Below are 21,792 nucleotides of genomic sequence, written 5' to 3'. Positions count from 1 at the left end.
TCCCAGGGGAGCGGCTCTCCTGCTCACGCACCCTGTGGCTGCTGCTCTTGCCCTCCCTGCCCATGAGCCGCTGCTGGAATGAATTTGACCGGGACGTGACAGCGGCAGGGACTTCCGCGGGGCCTCTGGCAGGCACGTGGCCGAGCTGGGCTTCACCTCCTGACCCGGGACTAGCAACACCTCCCCACACCCCAGGCCTACTCTGGACCCCAAGGCACAGAGAGACGAGAGATGGGGTGCGGGAGGGAGAGCCTCACCCGGCTGGATACTGTGCTGCTTGTCCGTGGTCAAGGGCTCTTCTCTTTCCTGCCCCCTGAGCCCCAGATCTCTCTCTCTCTCTCTCTCTCTCTCTCTCTCTCTCTCTGACTCAGAGTAGCTTAAACCACCTGTCACAGCTACCCCATCCACCTCCGTGTCCTGTTCCGGCCTGCCCTACTCACCACTGCCTAAGACTCCAGAACCTTTTCTCTCTTCACGCTGGAGGGGTCAAACCCCTTGCTTTTTTTTTTTTTTTTTTTTTTTTTAAGGATTTTATTTATTTATTCCTGAGAGACACAGAGAGAGACAGGCAGAGGCATGGCACAGAGGCCATTCACAGTGGAAGCGACCTGACCCTGCGGAGGCAGCTCAGAGAAGAGGGGCAGGGCTGGTCCCCCAGGCCCCCAGCACCCCCTCCACCTCCCTTCTGGGTGGCATCTGCCCAGAACCTCCCCCTCCCTAGATCGGAGAGAGTAGGCCCCTCCTGGGGGACGGCTGTGAGGACCACAGCCTGTGAATGTAAAATGGACACAACACATGGCTGGGCGCCCTCCCAGGAAGAGCCTTCCAGAGAAGCATTCTGGTATGGACGTGAAATTTCCATGGAAGAGGTCTCTGCCTTTCTCTCTCTGTCTCTCTCTCTGTCTATCATGAATAAATAAATAAATAAATCTTAAAAAAAAAAAAAAGTTGGCAGATCAAAAAGGAACTACGGACCCCAGTCCCAGATGCCCGCAGTCAGGTTCCCCTGCGGGAAGAACCGACCTATTCCTCCTCCCGCGGCCCGGATGCTGCTGGGATGCTGCGCACAGACAGGCCTGGGCTGTCAGCCCCTGGTAGGGGGGGCACCTCACCCGCAGTCACACCCCCTCAGCAGGTGGCCGCACCCAGTGCCTGACTGATGGGGGGAGGCCGTTGGGGGGGGTACATAAGGCCCGACCCCCTTTGTCCCTCTGGGGTCACCCAGCCTCAGAGTGCAGGAGGTGTGCTGCGTGACTCCTGGGGTCCCCAGGGCGCCTGCCTGCGCCAGCCCCCTCCTGCCCCTGCCCTGCCCTTCCCAGGTGCAGATCCGAGCTCCCCTGCAGCCCCCCACCTGCTGAACCCCCCCCTTCCCCCACCGCCTCTGAGCCTAGTTGGTTTGCTGGGGACCCCCCCGCTGTAGAGTTTGGGCTGTGACGGTTTTATGTACGCACAGGAGGCAGGGTGGAACGATAATCTGGACCACTTGGGGACTTGAGGCCAGAAGGTTCTCTATGTCATCATGTAGAACAGACTGTGAGGGTCCAGGGTGCCCCGGTGTTTGTTTTTATCACCTGAGGAGCAGGTTTGCAGAGAGGGCCCTGTCCTGGCATTTCGGTTTCACAGTTGCTCTGGGACTCCTGCCAGGACAGGGCCTCTGGCTGGGAGAGCCTTGGAAAGACATTCACCCAACCACCCTGATCCCCCAGGTTACTTGTTTCCAAGGCTTTTAAAAATAGAAGTGTGAAAACCATTTAATTGCCAAGAAGCTGTGGGGTTCTGTGCTCCTGTGGTCATGGTCAAGTTGGAATGCAACCTTGGAAATCTATGAGGAAAACAAGTCCCTGTTTTTCCCGCTTGCCTGTGACTCAGACAGGGCCGACGCACTCGGCGAACGTCATCTTGTGCCAAGCAGAGTCACATGCTGGGCAGCGGGTGCTGGACAGGCTGTTTGTGCTATAATTACTCGGGGGTGGAGGTTTCCGGAGCAGCCTCCCCTTGCAGCCCTGGGCCCTGATCAGAGGGGACCATTGCCCAGTAAACGAGGTAGACTTGGGAGGTGGGGATCCTGGGGACTCAGGTAAGGAATGAAGTCACAGCCTCAACATTTCTGTGACTTATCTTCAAAAAGAAAACAGAGTCGCCTCTTGCCACAGGTCCAAGTAGGTTTCTTTAGAAAGCATTTTAAAAGCCTGGGATAAAGCCGGATAACATATCAAGGATTTACTTAAACGCAGCAATTTGAGATGTGTGATATTTTGCAGAATTGGGGATGACGTTTACTTTGGTGGAAGTTATGAGGGCAGAGTCAGCTGAGCAAATGATGGCGTAAACAAATGTCACTGTGGTGGAGCATAAACAGGCTCTTCCAGAACCATAAAAATCTTCCATTTCAATATAGTAACTGATAAGCTAATGATAAACCATTTTCGAGTCTTCATTAAAAACCCCAAAGGAGTTTTCCTGCCAAAATGTATCTTCCCTAAACTTCTTCACCCACTCGAAGCAATCAAGCTTTTCGTTCAGAAGATGTAAATTCAGATTTCATTTGACTGATATGGTGAAGCTTCTGCCACTTGGGACAGGAGTTAGTAAAATGCTATACCAGTTATTGAAAAGAGTAATATGTTGATGACTTTGAAAATAATATGAAATCGTGCAAATGACATTGTTCTAGGCGAGGGGCTAGGTCAGTTTTGTCAGTGGAATGCAATCTTGGGACTCGGTGCCCTTGGCCACACATCCAGAGGGTCACATCTTTAAAAAAGATTTTATTTATTTATTTATTTATTCACGAGAGACACAGAGAGAGAGGCAGAGACACAGGCAGAGGGAGAAGCAGGCTCCATGCAGGGAGCCCGGTGTGGGACTCCATCCCAGGACTCCAGGATCACGACCTGAGCTGAAGGCAGATGCTCAACCACTGAGCCACTCAGATGTCCCTGAAGGGTCATATTTGGTGATGTTGCCCATGGTGGTACGTGTGCACACCGATACTGCGTCCAGCTCCTTGTCAAGGATAAATTATAGTGTCCGCCAGGAGGATGGTGGAGACCAACAAGCTCCTTGCCTTCCTGACACCATCCCTCTGGGGGCTTGGGCCTGACTCTTGTGGGGGTGGTGGTGCAGGGACATGTGACTTGGAGATGGCATCTTTCTTCTCCCCTTCAGGGTCCCTACTGAAAACTCCAGGCTAAGCTGACATTTTCACACCTTGAAAAAGCCTTCCCCATTGCCCTATAGCTCTAATTGGAAAATGTTCCCCAGTTTCTCATCTTTGGCTTTGAAAACTGCTTAGAAAAGAAAAGAAAGAAAAGGAAAAGAAAAGAAAAGAAAAGGAAAGGAAAGAAAAGAAAAGAAAAAAAGAAAGAGAAAAAAAGAAAAAGAAAAAATCTGAAGGCCTCTGATTTGAGAAACATTGAGGTATCTTGGTGACTTTTTTTTTCTTTTTCTTTTTTTTTTTAATCTTGGTGACTTTATAAAACATGGCCTCTTTCACTGCCATAGAGTAGTGGCGGGGCATACGACCCGCGGAGCCGGTGAGCCCTGTGCCCAGAAGGGTCCCACACTCGGCCCAGCACTCTGTTGTCATATTGGATGAACCTTGAGGACATTCTGCTCAGTGGGGTAAAGGGACAAATGCTGTGTGCTTCCAGGGATATGAGTATGGAGAAAGGTCACATTCAGAGACACAGGGAATAGAGGGTGTTGCCAGGGGCTGGCAGCTGGGAAACGGGGAGTTATTATTTAAGGGGTTCAGAGTTTCAGTTTGGGAAGATGGAAAAGCTCTGGAGATGGATGACAGTGATTGTACAATACGAATGTAGTCAATGCTGCTGAATTGTACACCCAGAAAGGGTCAAAATAACAAATGTTATGTTGTATTGTGTATTGTGTATTTACACAATGTGTATTGTTGTGTATTTTGTAGCATAATAAAAAAAAAAAAACCACCAGAATCTTGCTGCCCTTTTGAAACTGTTCATCTTTGAACAATCTCATTTTGCGTTTTGCACTGGGAAGTTATGTGGCTGGAACTGAGTGGGGCTCTGGACCCTCAGTGGACGCGAATCACTCAGGGGTTAGAAGGTCCAGAGTTAGGAGTCACTATTGGGGCGGGGCGAGATTCTGCGTTCCTAACAAGCCCCCAGGGGTTGCTGATGTCGTGGGCTGTGGACCATGCTCTGCATGGAGCACGGTGGAGCAATGACATCTGGTTTGGATCCCAGGAAAGTTCCAGGCACAGTTCCTAAGGACCTTAGTCTGTTTTGAGGAGGGCCTTTTGGTGGCCACAGGATACCCTGAAATGTGAGCCAAACCCCTGGCTGCCCCCCCCACCCCTCCTTGAGCAGTAAACTCACCAGGTCTTCCAGGCCTCAGGGCCACCTTGCCAGTTTGGTTAACGACATCCCTGCGACACTTCCACCTCCAGTCCCGTTGTTCGCTGCTTCTGGCAGAGCAGGGACTGACCCTGTCGCTGAGTCCTGATGCCAGGTCTGCCTTAGCAACCCCCTGCAGTTCCTTGCATCCTCTGCAGCCCCCCGGACTCATGGATGAGGCCTAGGGAAACATCCACAGCCGCGAGGCTCGGCTGGGCCTTGCCCGTTGCCCTACCCAAACATTCGCCTCCGTGTTTGGGGCCCGGGGCCCCCACCCCCACCGGGGTTTCCCCAGAGCCCCTGATGGGCACAGTCCATCGTGCATGCCCTCCCTGGAACCCCCAGAAGCCAGCATGGTCAAGCTCAGAGTTCTTCCAGGATTTGTGGCTTTCTGACCCTGGCTTCCTAAAGAGCTTATGTCAACAAAACACAGCAAATAATAAAAATAATAATAGCCAGCTGTGCCAGCTGTTGAATTCCTGCTTCGCAGATTCAAAAATACCCTTTCTGCCTCCTCAGTGAAACTAAATATGGGCCTTTTAAATATACCCCCCCACCCCCACCCTGGCTGGCACCCAAGCTCTAGGGAGTAGAGGGCAGTGGAGAGACGCTGAGGAGGCAAGGGTCTGGCTCTGGAGTGCCCGCGCGGGCCCCGGGACCAGCCTCAGTGGCTCGGTCAGGCCCAGCCTCTGCTGCGGCCTCCGCGGGCTTCCAGCGGCGCATGGCAGCCAACAGCACCCAGAACCACCAACGAACCCGTGCCCTCTTGGCTGACACCTTCCTGCACAGCTCTCCCCGGCATCCCAGAGGGCACATTTCCAGCAAGTTCCACGGCTGTGACACCACTCTGACCTCCATGGCACCCAGTGGGCCCAGCTGTGTCCTCTAAGGCAAGGTCTCGGGGGGTGGCCCTTCCCTGGGTGTGTCGTCCCAGCCTGCAGCCTCCTGACTCTTCCTGTCACCTGCTCTGCCTATACTGCTGAGCGCTAGTGTAGTCCTCTGTTAGAGTTGGTAAGTCTTTTTTTTTTTTTTTAAAGATTTTATTTATTTATTCATGAGAGACACAGAGAGAGGCAGAGACACAGGCAGAGGGAGAAGCAGGCTCCATGCAGGGAGCCCGACGTGGGACTCGATCCTGGGACCCTGGGATCACACCCTGGGCCGAAGGCAGGCGCTCAACCACTGAGCCACGCGGGTGTCCCAGTTGGTAAGTCTTTATGTTAAACTTTCCCTGTTCAAATCACCGAGGGGTTTCTCTCCCGACTGGACCCTGACTAATAGACTAATATAGAAACACTTACATAGCATCGACCATGTACCAGGTGCAGTTTCAAGCAATATATGAAATATTAATGATATATATGCATTTAACTCTTAAATGCAACAGGAATTCTTATTATCCCAGTTTATGAGTGGAGAAACTGAGGCACAAAGAGGTGAGGGTCAACAACAAGCTGACCTTTTCAGGAACTCTTTTTCCTGGTGTCAGGCATAGCCACACCACAAGCGGTGTAGACTCTGGCTTACCCTCCGAGGCATTGGCAACACCTTTGTCACATCCCCGAGTGCCTGTCCCTGTGCCAGGCCCATCATAGGACTCCATAAGGGCTCTTGACTGTTAGTGCCGCTCATTCTTTGATGATCTGAGAGGAGGCTGAGTCACATTGCAAGCAGGGTCTCCCTTGTTGGCCACCAGCCAGCAGAGGCAGGGTGGGTCTTGGTGGAGGGTGCTGGGTCACTGTTGAGTGGCAACTTCCAGCTTCCTCCTACTTCAAGAATTCATGACTCACTGAAGTTGCAAGAGTTTGCATACTGATTCCATGGAGGGCATTTGCGGGTAGGGGGGCAGTCATTCCTGTCCTACTTCTGCTATCAGAACCATGAAGAACCCAGGCTGGTGTCAACTTATTGTTGGGTGCCACGATGGGGGCCCTGGGGCATCAGGACCACCAGAGATGGGAAGGGTCTCCAGACAGAACTGCACGTGAGGGGAGCCCCAGCTGAGGCCGACCCGGGGTTCCAGGCAGGGCTACATCTGCTGCGTCTGTGGGCTTAGTACCATCGGCCATTGTGTGCGAGGAAGGAAGGAAGCAATAAGGGGTGTGTTTTGGGTGGAGGTGCCTGAGAACAGAGACAGAAGACATGGGGAGTGGAGGAACAGCGTGGGGCCTGTCCCCTGTCTGCCCCAGGAATTACGTCTTAGATTTTCACAAGGGGGGCAGCCCGGGAGGCTCAGTGGTTTAGCGCCGCCTGCGGCCTGGGGTGTGACCCTGGAGACCTGGGATCGAGTCCCACGTTGGGCTCCCTGCATGGAGCCTGCTTCTCCCTCTGCCTGTGTGTGTCTCTCTCTCTCTCTCTCTCTCTCTGTCTCTATGAATAAATAAATAAAATATTAAAAAAAAAGATTAAAAAAAAAAAAAGATTTTCACAAGGGTCTTTGTGGGGCACAGAGCACAAGTAGAGGCTCCAGGGTCAGGAGGACAGGACAAGGGGAGGGGAGTCTTCCCGGCCACATGGGGCACATGGGACCCTTACGGGGGGCCCTGAAGGAGGTCGGGCACTGTTTTGACTCCTCAGGGGTTCCCCTCAGAAGAGACGCAGGCCCTGGGCGGCGCCCCAGAGGCTGAGGTGGGGCGCGGCAGGCCTGCAGCGTCTCTTCAGCAACCCACGAAGCTGGCCTCACCGAAAGGCCTGTTTGTGGGCAGGACACCAGCTGGAGGCTCCCAGGGGGCCTGGGCCACATTTACAGGGAGCCTCCGAGGACCCGAGGTGCGCAGAGCGGGACCAGCCAGAGCTGAGCACCGTCGGGGTGTGCGTTTGCCTGAGGGTCTTGGGGTTGGTGAGGAGCAGGGAGCCCCGTGCTAGGGCGGTGGGACGCGGATGCAGGGTCTCTGAGCGTCTCTTGCAGAAGTTCCCGGAAGGCCTTCCAGTGTGTTCCAGGCACCTCGTGGAAGAGAACGGTGCAGCGGAGGAGGCTGTGCTTCCTTTTGATAACGGAGGCAAAGCAGCAAAGAGCCCAGCTCCCTCTGAGTTGAAACTGCCTCCAGGCCAGCTCGGGGGACACTGTTATTCTGTTCAAGTGACTCGGGGCTGAGTGGCAATTAGGGTGGGATTTAGTGTCCCTCCGAAAGCCGCTCAGCATCTGGATATCTAAGCAGAGAGGTTTGCTTTGAAGGAGATGACACAGCTGCCCTAGGGACCCCCTCCCTCATCTCCCTCAGCTTCTACACCCCTGGGGGGGATGTGGGGGATGTGGGCACCGTGATGGGAGAAAGGCTCTCTGCCAGAATGGGTAGGATTAAAAAGTGATCCTCTTTCTTATTTTACTCACAGAATTGATGGGCTTGGAACAGAGATCTGGAACTGTAGTAAGGGAGAGGCTCACCAACTTGGGGAATGCCAAACAGTATTTTATCTTAAAATATATGTGTATGTTTAATTTGCATTTGGCTTTGGAATACTGGGAATAATTAGTTTTGGAAAAGTTTTTTTTTTAAGACTTTATTCATTCATGGGAGACACAGAGAGGCAGAGACCCAGGCAGAGGGAGAAGCAGGCTCCATGCAGGGAGCCCAATGTGGGACTCGATCCTGAGACGCCAGGATCACGACCTGAGCTGAGGGCCCATGCTCAACAGTTGAGCCACCCAGGTGCCCTTCTTTTTGGAAAAGGTTAATCTTCCCCCACTTTATTTCTCTTCAGCTTTTTTTTTTTAAGATTTTATTTATTTATTCATGATAGACATAGAGAGATAAAGAGAGAGAGAGAGAGAAGCAGAGAGAGAAGCAGGCTCCATGCCAGGAACCCGATGTGGGACTCGATCCCGGGACTCGATCCCGGGACTCCAGGATTACGCCCTAGGCCAAAGGCAGGCGCCAAACCGCTGAGCCACCCAGGGATCCCCTCTTCAGCTTTTGAAAAAGTTGACTCTGAGTAAGCACCAACGAGATGAGTGAGACCAAAAATCCTGGGGGTGGGCGTGGGGCTTCCCTTGGAAGTTATAGCATCTTTTCAAAAATGTTCTACCCAAGGACAGGCTAAGCATAGACTAGGTTTGTAAAAGTTTCCTCTGTGAAAACAATCCTCTAGGAGATTATTCATAAATTCAATTCATGAATTTGGAGCTTTAGCGGTTGAATAGTTATTGGAACAAGGATCTGACCTTTGGGTTGGAAAGGCAGGTGATGTCTAGGTTGAGGCATCAGGGGCTGGGTAGGCCTGGGGGGTGGGGGGCTGATCCTTTCTATTGTCATTTTTACACTGGAATAAAAAGAAGACCCATCAATTTAGTTCAAGGGGCACTAAATCTCATTGATAATAGTTATTTCACAACAGTCAAGAGGCAGTCTTTCCAAGGGCTGGACAAGTGGACCCATCCAAGGAGGACCTCCTGCTTTCCCAGGCAAGTGTCCCCTCTCCAGGCCTCCATGCTGGGCAGGCCTCAGCAGCACTGTTAAGAACCATGGTTCCTGCCTACCACTTATCATACTTCACCCTTCACAAGCTCAGGTTCTGTAGTTCTGGCAACCATTTCTATGCATGGAGATGGAAGTGGTGGTGGGTGTTATGGGCTGAGTTGTGTCATCCCCTCCAATTTATATGGTGAAGACCTAACCCTCCAGTACCACAAAATGTGACTCTATTTTGGAGATAGAGGTAATTACGCTAAAATGAGGTCATTGGGATGGGCCCTAATTCAATGACTGGCACCCTGCTAAGAAGAGGAGATCAGAGGCCACACACATACAGAAAGGTGGCCCTGTGAAGACAGAGAGAAGAGGGCCAGCGACAAGTCAGGGAAAGACGCCTCCGAAGAAATGGACTCACCAGCACATTGATTTTGAACTTCCAGCCTTCAGAGTTGTGGGAAAATAAATTTCTGTTGTTTGGCCACCCAGTCTGGGGTACTTTGTTATGGCAGCCCAAACAGACTAAAACAGTGGGGGAGATAACAAAGTAGATAGGGAAGAAGCTTCTGGAACCCCTGCAATGGCCAGGGGTGAGGACACTGAGGAGGGTGGCCTGTAGGAAGAAGATTAGCCGCAGAGGGTTGAACTGGGAGACTGCCTGGGGGCAGGTCTGGGATCTGGAGGAAGGCCAGCTGTGGAATTCCAGATAGATCGATGGAGGGAGGGGGCACTGGAGTGGCTTAGGGGTGGGCTCCCCCACCCATGTCCTGATATACGGTCCCTCCACTCCAAAGAGGGTCGAACCTATAACTACCAGGAACATGAAGGAACAGCCAAAAGTACATGAGAACCATTTCCTAAGATGTGAAACACAAGCCAAGGTTCTGTTTGTTCTCTGGCAATGTAAACATTACACATTTTTATTAAGAGAGAAAATAAAAAGCCAAGAATCCACATGAGGCTCTCAAGAGAGAAGCCTCTCACGGCCACGTTCAAGGAATCTGGTCTTTGGCAGCCCTGGAGCCCTGCAGGCCCTCAGATGCTGTCCAGGTGATGGCGTGTCCAGGGTGGGTCAGGACTTCGGGGGGCCCTCCCTGGGCCCTTTTACCTTCATGGACATTTTCTACATCAAAATAATGTTTAGAGTTGGGATTCTACAACCGTTGGTATGAAGATGCATGTGCTCATATTGTATAGCAAAGTATTCTCTTGAGCCTAGAAGTTTATTTCTTCCTTCTGATTTTAAAATAAGTTAAAAGATTCCTGCGGGCCCCTCCAGGATGCTGGGCCTGGGCACAGCCGACCCAGCCCCTCGGGCGGATGGGCTCTGGTCCTGGTGTGAGGGGCCCTGGAGCTCGGAGCCTGGGAGCTGGGGAGCATGGGCTCTGACCCTTGAAAGATGGAAAACCGGACTTGGTTCTTGGTGGAATCCAGGCGGAGAGTAAGGCACAAGGGGACAAGTCTAGGACCCCGTCATTGGCTGCTGCACAGTCCCCAGGGCAAGTGAGAAGTGGAAGGGGAGCCTAGTGTGATCTGCAGGGCAGGCACCTCGGTGAGGCCTGGCTTGAGCGGCTCCCCCAGGGGGCTTGAGTCTCCCTGGAGGCTGGCCCAGAGCCCAGGGGCTGGCTGAAAGGTGGGTCAGGTGGTCGTGGGGGTGCTAGGGGGGATGGGTGGGGAGCTTCGGGCAGGAGGTGGGCAGGGGCAACAGGATGTGGTGTCCCTACACCCCCAACCCGTAACCCAGCAGAGACTTACTGTGTCTTCCCCAATCCCCAGTACAGTTCTGGCCTGTGGACAACTGAGAGGTTTTTAATTTTTTTAAAAGATTTTTATTTATTTATTTGACCGGGGGGGGGGTGGAGAATGAGAGAGAGAGAGAGAGAAGAGTGAGCACAAGCAGGGGGAGCAGGAGAAGGGGAAGGAGGCTCCCTGCGGGGATCCCAATGGGGGGGGAACCCCAGGATCACGCCCTGAGCCGAAGGCAGATGCTCAACCGCTGAGCCGCCCAGGCGCCCCCGCAAGAGGTTATTTTTGACTGATTCCCAAGAAGTTCAGGTCCACTTGACCGTCAACTCAACCAGCCCCCAAACCGAACCCCCTGCCCAACGGTCACAGCGGTTCTAAGCAGCAGGGGGCGCCCCAGAGCTGGGAGTTGGAGGTGGCTGGGCCAGGTGCGCGAGCCTCAGGCTGGGCGGTGCAAGGGCAGGGGCTCCAGGAAAAGTGGGGGTGGAGGAAACAGCCGGAGGGTTGGGGGCGGCCGCCAGCAGGGGCAGCTTCAGTCTAGAAAGCCCGCCCAGGCAGGAGAGGGCCAGTTTAAAACATGAATCAAACAGGGCACCTGGGTGGCTCAGCGGCTTAGCGCCGCCTTCAGCCCAGGGCATGATCCTGGAGGCCCCATGATCGAGTCCCACGTCCTCCCTGCATGGAGCCTGCTTCTCCCTCTGCCTGTGTCTCTGCCTCTCTTTCTCTCTCTCTCTCATGAATAAATAAAACCTTTAAAAAAAATCAACAAGGAGGAGAAAGAAGGACCCTACCCTTCATCAGGGGTACCCCTGAGGGTGGTGTAAGCTGCCCCCCCCCCCCCCCAGGGACAAGGTGCCCATGTGGCCCTTCCAGCTGGGAGCAAGCGAGGGAACAGAGGCGGGTGCAGAGAAGCAGAGGGAGCGCATGTAGGAAGCTCAGGGCAAAGACAGGCAGAGCAAGTACTGTGACTCTGAGAAACATCGGGCAGGGCCCGGTTCTTTCATAAGCTCTAAGATTGCAGCATTTGCTTGGTAGCGTGGTAGGGAATTAGGCTGAGTCAGGAAAAAGTGGGATGTCAGGGGGAGAAGTGGGGGTCAGGGCCTCGTCTCTAAGGCCTAGGCCTAGTCCTTGTCTCTCCTCAACTTTCTGTCAATTTACATCGATGGCATAGGAAGCCCAGACAAGTTAAGTAATTTGCTCCGGGGTCACACAGCCAGTTGGCAGAAGAATCTGGAATGCAAGATCCGAGTAACTAGACTCCCAGTCTAGTGTTCTTTGTTTAGATTGGTTGAGCCATTCAGAGAATGGAGAAAGCTCACGGTGTGTTGGGCTCCCCTCTGAGACTGGTCTCCAGTATCAGTGATCCCCACCCACCACCTGTTTATCATCCCCCAACCAGTGCACACGCTGCATGTCAGGCGAGCCTCTCTGTGGGCCTCTCCACCTGACTGCCTCCCTCTCGGCCTGCAAGGTGGTGCCTCCAATGGGCTTTCGGCACGCTGCCCCCAGACCTCCCTTCTCTTCTGCAGGGTCCACGGGAGCTCAGGAACCAGGCTTAACACCTCTCAAGGCCCTGCTCCCTGGGTCTGGCGGAGACCAACACCGACAGCCTCACAGTGGCCCTAGAGGTGACCCCTGCAGGAGGTTCCAGGTGTTTTTTGATCACTCCTGATCCTCAGATTTAGCCTTTGCTGGTGCTCAGTGCTTTCTAACACACCGTGAAAGCCTCCCAGCAACCTCGTCAACCCTCGTGGTGGAGGCCAGCTATTACCCCCACTTCACAGATGAGAGGCTAAGGTTGATTTATTTATTTTAAAGATTTAATTTATTTATTTGTGAGAGACACAGAGAGTGAGTGAGAGACACAGGCAGAGGGAGAAGCAGGTTCCATGCAGGGATCCCGGTGCAGGACTCAATCCTTGGTCTCTAGGATTCCACCCTGGGCCGAAGGCAGGCGCTCAACCGCTGAGCCACCCAGGGATCCCCGAGAGGCTGAGGTTTAAAAGGATTGAGTAGAGGGAGGGGCACGGGACAGATCCTCCTTACAGAACAATTCCAAGTATAAATGTGAAGATTCTCCCCTCTAAGAGGTGTGGCTTAATTGCCCTGTCCTGGAAGGTGGACTGGATTTAGTGACTGGCTTCGAAGTCATAGAACGTGGAACAGAGAAATGGTAACTCTGCAGAGGAGAAGCTGACAGACACCACTTTCCCCAGGTGGCCAAGGCCACATCACCAGGGATGCCCCAGGTTGATGCAGGCACCCCTCACGTGATGTGGTGAGGGGCTTCGCCTCCCTGGTATTTTTCCTCCTAATCCCTAACTCCAGGCTAATCAGAGAAAATGCCAGAAAAGTCTCAATCTAGGTACATTCTACAAAATACCTGCCCGGTACTCTTCAAAGTGTCATAATCATGAGCAAACAAGGAAAGATTGAGAAATGATCACAGGCTGGACACACAGTAAAATCAAGCCATTATCATAGTTTTTGAATCACGGAACAGAAAAAGGAAGTAGGTGGGAAAAATGATGGAACCCGAATAAAGTCTGCCATTTAGTTACTAGTAAAGTTCTACTGTTAATTTCTTAGTTTTAATAAATCTACCATGGCTATGTGGTTACGAAATTTATTAACATGAGACAGAGCGGGGTAAAGGAGACAAGGGAACTTTCTGTACCGTGGTTGCAACCCTTCCATAAATCTAAATTTACTGTAAAGAAAAAGTAGAACAGAAAAAAAGATTAAGTCCCAGGTCCCGAGCCGAGTCAGGATTCAAATCCAGACCCCTGACTCTGGAGCCTTTCATCTTAACGACTTCCCTCGGTGTCTTCAGATGATGTTACCTGCTGTTCATGGAGTGTTGGGCTCTAAGCACTCGTATAAATTACCGCCCAAACCATCCCTTGTTTTACAGGCGTTTTCTCTGGTTTTCTCCCCTTGTGGATGTACATTCTTCGAGGGATGGGGCCTTTTCAGTAGGAGTAAAGGTCCTCACATCCAGATTCAGATGCTTAAAAAAAAAAAAAAAAAAAAAACTCAGATGCTAGCTTGCCCTTAGCCCCCCCACCCACTCTCTCGCTCTCTCTCACACACACAACGTACTCACACACACACTCTCTCTCACACACTCTGTCTCTCTTTCTCACACACACTCTGTCTCTCTCTCACACACACTCTTACAAACATGACCAAACACCCAGATGTGTGCTTAGGATGGCATAACTCCCCTCTCTCGTTTCCTGGTGAGTAGGGGATCATCCTGCTTCTTGGTCAAGAGATATGTTGGGGTGCAATCCTGGTCAAGGATGCCAATGGGGACATATTTCCCCCCAGAACTTTCTCAGTTCCTTGGCAACAGGGGATCCCCTTTTGGATATCGCTCCAGCATCACCAGCAGCCACTCGTCAGAGGCAGGGCCTGGCAGGCCAGTAAGTGAAGGATTCCCCGGGAGTCCTCGGTGTTGCACCCTGCCTCGGCACTAGCTGGGGCCTCCTCTTTGTGAGGGCTTTCTAGAGAGCATTTTATTTACAAGCAATGGCCTACCTGCTGTTGGAACCAACTGGGTAGTTGGAAGGTTTGCATTTGCTGGATCGGAGATCCCTCAGGAGGAGTAATCACCTGCGGGCTGGGGGGCCCATCAAGTCTAAGGCCAGGGTTTGGTCTCCTAGCAGGAGGCTTGGGATGGAGACCCTCGAACAGGGCACTTCTGGGTAACTCCCCACAGTAAAGTAAGTGGAACACCCCATCCCCATACCATCCCCTCTCCGGGGCTCTGAGCTTCCTCGTCTCCTCTCGCTTTGCCCTCGGAGGAGGAGCCCGTGCCTTCCCCAGAGCCCGTGTGTCCAGGCCACATCCCTGGCCCGGGCCGCCTCCCATGTGCCCGCGGGTCTGGGCGACGGGCCGCGATGCAGCAGGTGCCGGTGTGGGGAGAGCTTGACGTTCAGAGCCCCCCACCTTGCTTTCCCCCCACCTTTCAGCCTCTGGAGGAAATTGAGACCCATTTAAAGTTTTGAAAAATGAATCTACTGTATTTAGTGCAAATAGTCTAATACAGTCAGTTGGTCCCAGTCACTGAAGTCTCCACCCGATGACGCCTTGGATCGCAGGGCCTGCACCCCTGCCCACCGTCGCCCCCGCCTCCTTCGCTAAGCAAACCTGAGAGGAGTGATTTCTGTTTTTAGCAGGAACAAGATCGAAGCCTCTGCTCAGCAGTTTAGGTGTCTCGTGGGCCCGGGAAGCGTGGCCGGGAGATGGAGGGGGGCCCACGGCCAGGACACCCCCAGGTGGGGGCACGGAGGGCCCCAGCGACAGTCATCCGTCCGCATGTCACTCGGCCTCCTGACACGGCCACGCGGGGCGGTGGGGGGGGGGAGGCTGAGGGAAGGCCTGGGCGGCTCTGCTGGGCCCGGAAACCTCCCCTCCCAGGCGCGGAGAAGCGGGGCGCGATAAGAAATGCAAGGGCTTGCTTTCTTTTTATTCTAAAGATTTCATTTATTTATTCATGAGAGACTCACTGAGAGAGGCAGAGGCACAGGCAGAGGGAGAAGCAGGCTCCATGCAGGGAGCCCGACGTGGGACTCGACCCCGGGTCTCCAGGATCACAGCCCGGGCCGAAGGCGGCGCTAAACCGCTGGGCCCCCCGGGCCGCCCTCACAAGTTCACTTTTCAACGGCTTGGGGCCTCTTGCTGCCGAGTCACCTCTTTCCTAAAAGGACTTTGCCTTCCTTGCACTTCCGCTGGGCCTCTGAGCAGTTAGGAGGGAGAGGTTGGCCCAGGGGCCCCTGCTCAGGCCGAGGGGGGTGGGAGGTCGGGGGGTGCCAGCCCCCCACTGTTCGCAGCCAGCCAGTGTTCCTGGCCTGATGCTCTGCATCTGCCTGTCTCCACGGTTGGGCCTGCCTGCCACCCTCTCTCCTGAGCTAACTGCTCCCTCCTCAGGTCCCAGAGCCTTGGGCCCCCTCCTGGGAGGGGAGCGGGTGCTTGCTGTGCTGCCTTGTAGTTGCTCGTTCATTTCTCGGCCTTTCCTGCTGCTCTGTGCTGTGACCATCTCCGTTTCTCAAAGCGCCCAGCATGGCACCTGCCACTTCGGGAGATGCCGAACACTTGGAGGCGGGAGGGAAGGGCACGGAGCCCCGCCAGCCCAGAGTCGCCCCCCAGCAGGGCCTGGAGCCACAGGGGACTGAAATTCCTTTTCGCCACTTAAACTTTTTATTATGGACAGTGTCGGCCGTACGCAAAAGTAAGGGAGCGCGCCTCAACAAACCTTCATGTCTATCCATCCGGTTTCAGCAATTGCCAATATTCTGACATTCTGGCTTTATCTACTCTGCACCTTTTTTTCCCTGGAATATTAAAAAAATAAATCCCAGATATCAAATCATTTCATCCATAAATGCTTCAAGAACGTGAGCTTGTGATGTAGGATCAGTGAATTTTGGGGTTAAACGAGCCTGAGCAGTCATCCTGCGTTGGGGCTGCAGCTCTGTGCGGTGGGTGCCAGCCCCGGGACGCCGCCCCCGGCCCAGGAGGGCGTCGGATGCCCAGGGCAGCCTGTAATCCGCTCCCTGCTTCCTTTTTTCCAACTGCCTTCTCCCCCCACACCACACCCCTGTGATTTAGGGGCTGTCATTTCTGTCTCCCAAGCAAGGCAGTTTTTATGCTTAGAGAAGCTCAGTGACCCGCCCGGCCAGGGTGACCCCACCCCATCAGTGGAGCCAGAAGCAGGATTCTCACCACTTCTTTGGAACTACATAGCACCGCTTGCTTGCCTGCATCCCCCCTTTTGGGCCCGAGGCCCTCTTCTCAGTTTATCAAGAAGGAAGCAGTCGTGAGTGCTCCCTTCCCAAGGGTGAACAGTGGAGGGTGGGCTCCTGTGTCTCTCCTGGTTGGGGGGTAAATGGTGCTTTTGAAGAGGTGGCTTTGGTAAGGTTAAATCTGAGTCTGAAAACTAGGTTTTAGGAAGAGTGGGAGATGGTTTTGGGGGGGGCTTCAAAGTGATCCTCAAAACACAGGCTATTGAGATCTGTCCTCCCCCCACACCAGGGACTGCTGGGTCTCCACCCCAGCCCTGCCCACGCTGTCATGAGCCTCATTCCCCATTGTGTCTCCTGTCCTTTGATGTTGGATAAACCCAATTCATCTCTTTCATATCACTACAAAGGAGCCTCCTAATTACTTCGTTTAGACAGCCTCTTTCCCAAATATTAAACATTTGGCCTTCCCAGGCCCCTCAAGCGCTTAACATCATCCAGGTTGTTGCAAAATCCACTTTTCCCCAAACTGGTTGGCAGATGCTCTCCTCTCCATTAGCAGTCTCCCTAGGCAAATCTGGACATGTCACCCCCATGCAGGTTGCTATAGGATACAGCCCTTCCTCTGGGAGAGGGTCAGTGCCACGGAGTTCTCTGTCCTGCTGGAAACCTCTGCAGGACTCTGAGGGAAATGGGAAAGCTTCCATCACTCAAGGACTCAGGGGAGGCCCATCAATCATGAGGAAGGCTTGTGGGAAAAGCTCTGCCCTTGGGGGTGGCAGGTCCAACACCTGGACCAGGGCCGCATGTTGGCTGGTGGGGAAAGAGACCCTCCATGAGTGGTACAGGTCTCTCCAGATCCACCTGGTGGGTACTGGAGGTGTGATAGGCTCTCCTTCTTCAGAAAAATCACTTTATTCCTGGATCAGCCTCTCCTCGACCCAATCTCAAGGGCCCTGCCACCCTGCCCTACGCAGGGAAGTTGGCTCCCATTGCTTCCTCCTTGGCGGTATTAATCTTCTCCCTTCTAATACCTCCCTCTTGGTCCCTTGACCCCTCACGCCTGATGTCATGTCCACCACCTGAGCTATGCTCCTCCACGCCACCCTGTTCGCTGTCTCTCCGTGGTGTAGGCTGGTCCCCAGAGGGACTTCCTAGCTTGGGGCTGTTCCCTGGATGTCTCTCCTGTCTCCACATGAACTTCACTGCTCTGGCTGAGCAGAGCACAGCCTGCCCCCCCCCCCCCCCACGCCCCTGCGGGGAGCAGGGAAGCTTTCAGAAGGGACAGTTGAGCACAATCTTTCTCCTTCTTTCCTTTCCTCTCTCCCTCCTCCCTCCTTTCCTGCCTTCCAGCTTTTCTCCTCTCTTTCAACTTCTCATGAAAAATTTCAAACATCACAAAAGCAAAGAGCATAATGAAACCCCACATAACAACCATCAACTCCAGCCAAGCTTGTTTCACCCAAACCTCCCCCCTCCACCCCACCCCTACTCCCCACCACTGGATGACACTGGCGCTAATTCCAGGCACCGTGTCATTCCCTCCGTAAACACTTCACCACGCATCTCTAAAAGACAAGGACTTGTAGAAAAACAAGCACAATATCATGTCTAAAAATAGAAACTAGTATTTTCTTAATAGTAGCAAGTGCCCAGCCCGTGTTCAGATTTCCCCAAGTGTCCCATAGCCGGACAAACCATGGTCACACGTTGAATAGGGCCTTGAAGAGTTGATGGAGGCCACATTTCAGTGTGGCTGTGGGGTAGCTCCACCCGCCGCAGGACACGGGGACTCGGGTTTGTTACTAACCGTCCCGAGCTCATCACCAGCTCGCCGTGACGTCTCCCCTCCTTTCCTGGCCAGACTCAGGTGCGGCTTCCTTGAGTCCCCATCCTGGCAGTCACCCCCAGCCAGGGTCCTTGTCTTTCTGTACCGAGTCTACGGTCTTCCCCTGGCCACCCTGTCTGCAAACCCCCTTTGCCTGTCTTCCCACTGCGATCTCAGCAATGGCAGGGGAAGCATGTGCCCGGTGCACCCTCAGGCCTATTAACTGTGTGCCAGTGGAGAAAGAACAGGTGTGCAAGTCAGCGGTTTTTGATTTGCTGCTCCCTCGGGTTGCTTTCATTTAGGGGGGTTCTGAAGTGCCTTCTTTGTGCCACGCACCTCGGAGTTCCTCAGTTAATCCTTATAATCCTGTGAGCTGGTGCCTTTATTATTTATCCCCATCTTCCAGAAGAGGAAACTGAAGCTCTGAATGGTTGCTTGGTCAGATCCCAGGGGGGCTAAGTCATGGGCCCTTCCTCCCTCACATTGCCCTCCCCATTGCCAGTGAAGAGCCATTTGGGCTGTCAGTCCCGGCTGGAAAGTTCTAGAAAATGCCAGTAATAGAGCAAGAGGTCTCCTGCTTCCCAGCTGCAGGAAATGGTTCTTCCGCTATCTCTACTCGGGTCTCAGGGAGATTACCCCCCCTTCCCTAGCCAACCTTTCTCCCAGAGCCCAACAGAGCTCAATTCCCCTCTGCTGGCATCCTCAGTCCCCAGAGGATGAGCAAGTCTGGAGCAGGCACTTCAAAGCCGCCTGCTTAATTGTGCCTTCCTGTGCATCATTAGGCGGGGAGCAAAGCGAAAAAAAAAAAAAAATCACACATTTCCAAGGAGATCAGCGCAGGAAGGCAGCGCCTCCTCAGCCCTGTCCGTGCTCGCGAGCTGGTGGCAGGTCTGGGCGAGGCAGGAAGCACGGAGGGAGCGCTAGGACGTGTTTACCCGCTTCTCCCTCGGGTTCCTGCTTCTCCCCCTCCACCCTGGGACAGAAAGGAAGGTGGTTCTTGGGGAAGAATGGTTCCTTTGTGTGCTTTCTTTTCTTCTTGGGCCTAATTAGGAATTATGCTTGGGAATCAAGCTAATTAATCTCTGCCAGCCCGGGGTGATCGAGCTCCTCGCACTATCAGCGTCCATCAGTAACTCAGGCCGCGGCTCTGCACAACAACCCTGCCCTTTCAGCGCCGGCTTTAACGAGGAGGAGGTGGAATGGCCCCGGGGAGGCCTGGAATCAGGAGGCGGTGGCCCGCAGACCCACAGGGTGGAGGTGTCCGGGAAGAGGAGGCTGCGGCCCCCACGAGGCCGAGGCCGGCGTCCAAATGCCCGAGGCGCCGTGAGGCCCTGCCAGGCCGGGCGGCAGCCTCGTCACTGTGCTGCTTTGAGGCATCATCCAGGTGCTCTGAGCTGCGAGGGCGGTCACTGGGAGCGCTCAGAAGATGGAGAACAGCCACCACAGCAAATGGCTGGGTCCTATCTCAGGTCAAGGTGGTCCCTCCTGCTGGCTGAGCAGAGGCCCTGCCGCAGGCTGCTCCCACACCGGGCAGCCCCCTCGGCCGTCAGAGACCAACCGTAGAGGAGAAAAGACTCGGGCTTGAGGGCAAACAGGGCTGCTGACAGCCAAGGAGATGGGAGAAAGCAGAAAATCTCAGAGGGCTACTAGGGACCCTGCTTGGGAGTGGGGGTGGCGGGGCGGCGGGGCGGGGAGGCGTCTGTTCAGAGCTTCTAAACAGTCTGTGCTGTCCCTGGGCGTCCTCACGGCCTAGGCGCTGGGTTAGATCTTCAGAGATACAGAGCTGGACTTCGCCCCAGAGTGGAAGACAAGTGTTCTGTTTTCTCCCAAGGAGCCAATCAAGAAACAGAAAAGAAAAAGTGGTAACTGAAGAGACTGTGGAATTGAAGAAACCCAGAATGGTCTTATGACCTTCGGAAGTCTTTTTTTTTTTTTTTTTTTTAAAGATTTATTCATTTATGATAGACATAGAGAGAGAGAGAGGCAGGCTCCATGCCGGGAGCCCGACGTGGGACTTGATCCCGGGACTCCAGGATTGCGCCCTGGGCCAAAGGCAGGCACCAAACCGCTGAGCCACCCAGGGATCCCCAACCTTTGGAAGTCTTAGTCTCCATTATATCAAATATGTTGGGGGGCACCTGCCTGGCTCAGTTCGTAGAACACGCGACCCTTGATCGCAGGGCTGTGGGTTTGAGCCCCGCGTTGGGTGTAGAGATTGCTTAAAAACAAAACCTTGTTAAAAAACCCAAGGCCCCCAAAACAAATACATTAAAATGAGCTCAAATCCCACATTAAAACATAATTTTGCTATGAAATTTTGAGATAACTTTTATGATTTTTAAAACTATTTTCATTTTTGCGGTTTATTTGTTTAGAGAGAGTGTGAGAGAATGCACTGCAGTGGGGGGAGGGACAAAAGGAGAGGAGAGAGCAAATCTTTTTTTTAAAAGATTTATTTATTTATTTATTTTGAGAGAGAGCATGAGCAGCGGAGGGGCAGAGGGAGAGGGAGAAGCAGACTCCTCACTGGGGAGCGAGCTGGATGCAGGACTAAATCCCAGGACCCTGAGATCATAACCTAAGCTGAAGAAAGACATTCAACCCAGGTGCCCCAGAGAGAGCAAATCTTAAGCAGACTCTGCTGAGCGTGGAGTCCAACACGAGGCTCGATCTCAAGACCCTGAGCTGAAGTCAAGATTTGGATGCTTAATGGACTAAGCCACCCAGGCACCCCCATTTTTGCAGTTTTTAAAAAATATTTTAGCTCCATAATATTTTTTCAGGTTGCAAGCATTTTCACAGGCTTTGAAGGGCTTGGGACCTGGGGCATTGTGTTTACAGTCTGAGAGAGCCTGGAGGCTTTAGCCAAGACTCGGTCTGGTGGAGCAGACCATCAAGAGTGAGGAAGGAGAACCTGGCAGCATGCAGCAGCAGTACCCTGTACCAGTTCTTGGAAAACACTGGAGGTCTAGGCCAAAGGGAACAGGAAAACCCTTTCAGGTTGTCTTCTGGAATAACTGATTTAAGAGGAAAAGAAAAAGACAGAAAGGTTCTTTCTAGTCCTATGGACATGCATCCCCAGTACAGGGCAGAGGTTAGAGCTCCTGGGGCTGGAGGCATTCATAAGGGAACGCCCCAAAAAGATGAGGACATGGTGGCCTTCCAAACCCATGTGGCCACAGAGACACTGGATCATCCACCGATCCAGTAGACAGGGACTATCACAATGTCCCATGAACACCAGAATACTGGACACAGTGACTTGAAGAAATTCAGATGGAGACTATACTAGTGTGCATCACAGCTCATAAAATGGAGGAAGGGGATTCATTCTCCTTAATAACCTGTGTAGGTTTACTTGAATGTGGAATGCCAGGAATTAAGAATGGCAATTTTTCAAATACTGATCAGACCGTTGAGATCCGCGAAGGTCCCAGCAACTGCTCTGCAAACTCTGGTTTTTCTGGTTTTGTAGGAAGTAGTGGTGGGACATCTCTATCTCCCCTCAAGGGACAGCCTGTGCGGGGAGTTAGCGGTCACCTTCCAGGGGCAGCGCCTTTGCTGCAGTCTTCCTGAGGCCTGCCTTCCCAGGGGAACTCCCAGGAATGATTGGCCACAACAGGGACATTACTACCTTTATCACTTCAGCCCAACACAAGACCCTCAACGAGCAATCTTCGTGGACTCCA

The 21,792-nt window shown here is 53.3% G+C and overlaps 1 long non-coding RNA gene across 1 annotated transcript in view; it reads left to right on the top strand.

The window, feature by feature from the left end:
* Positions 1-1,969: 1,969 nt before the first annotated feature.
* LOC144303277 (uncharacterized) overlaps positions 1,970-21,792 on the top strand; it is a 22,050-nt gene continuing 2,227 nt past the window's right edge. The window contains exons 1-2 of the long non-coding RNA XR_013370338.1: positions 1,970-2,077; positions 5,414-5,583. This is a non-coding gene — a long non-coding RNA (uncharacterized LOC144303277). The remainder of the gene's footprint in view (positions 2,078-5,413; positions 5,584-21,792) is intronic.

The sequence above is a fragment of the Canis aureus genome, chromosome 32 (genome assembly GCF_053574225.1).
Source record: "Canis aureus isolate CA01 chromosome 32, VMU_Caureus_v.1.0, whole genome shotgun sequence".
Taxonomy (NCBI): domain Eukaryota; kingdom Metazoa; phylum Chordata; class Mammalia; order Carnivora; family Canidae; genus Canis; species Canis aureus.
This window is presented reverse-complemented; position numbering and strand designations above follow the sequence as displayed.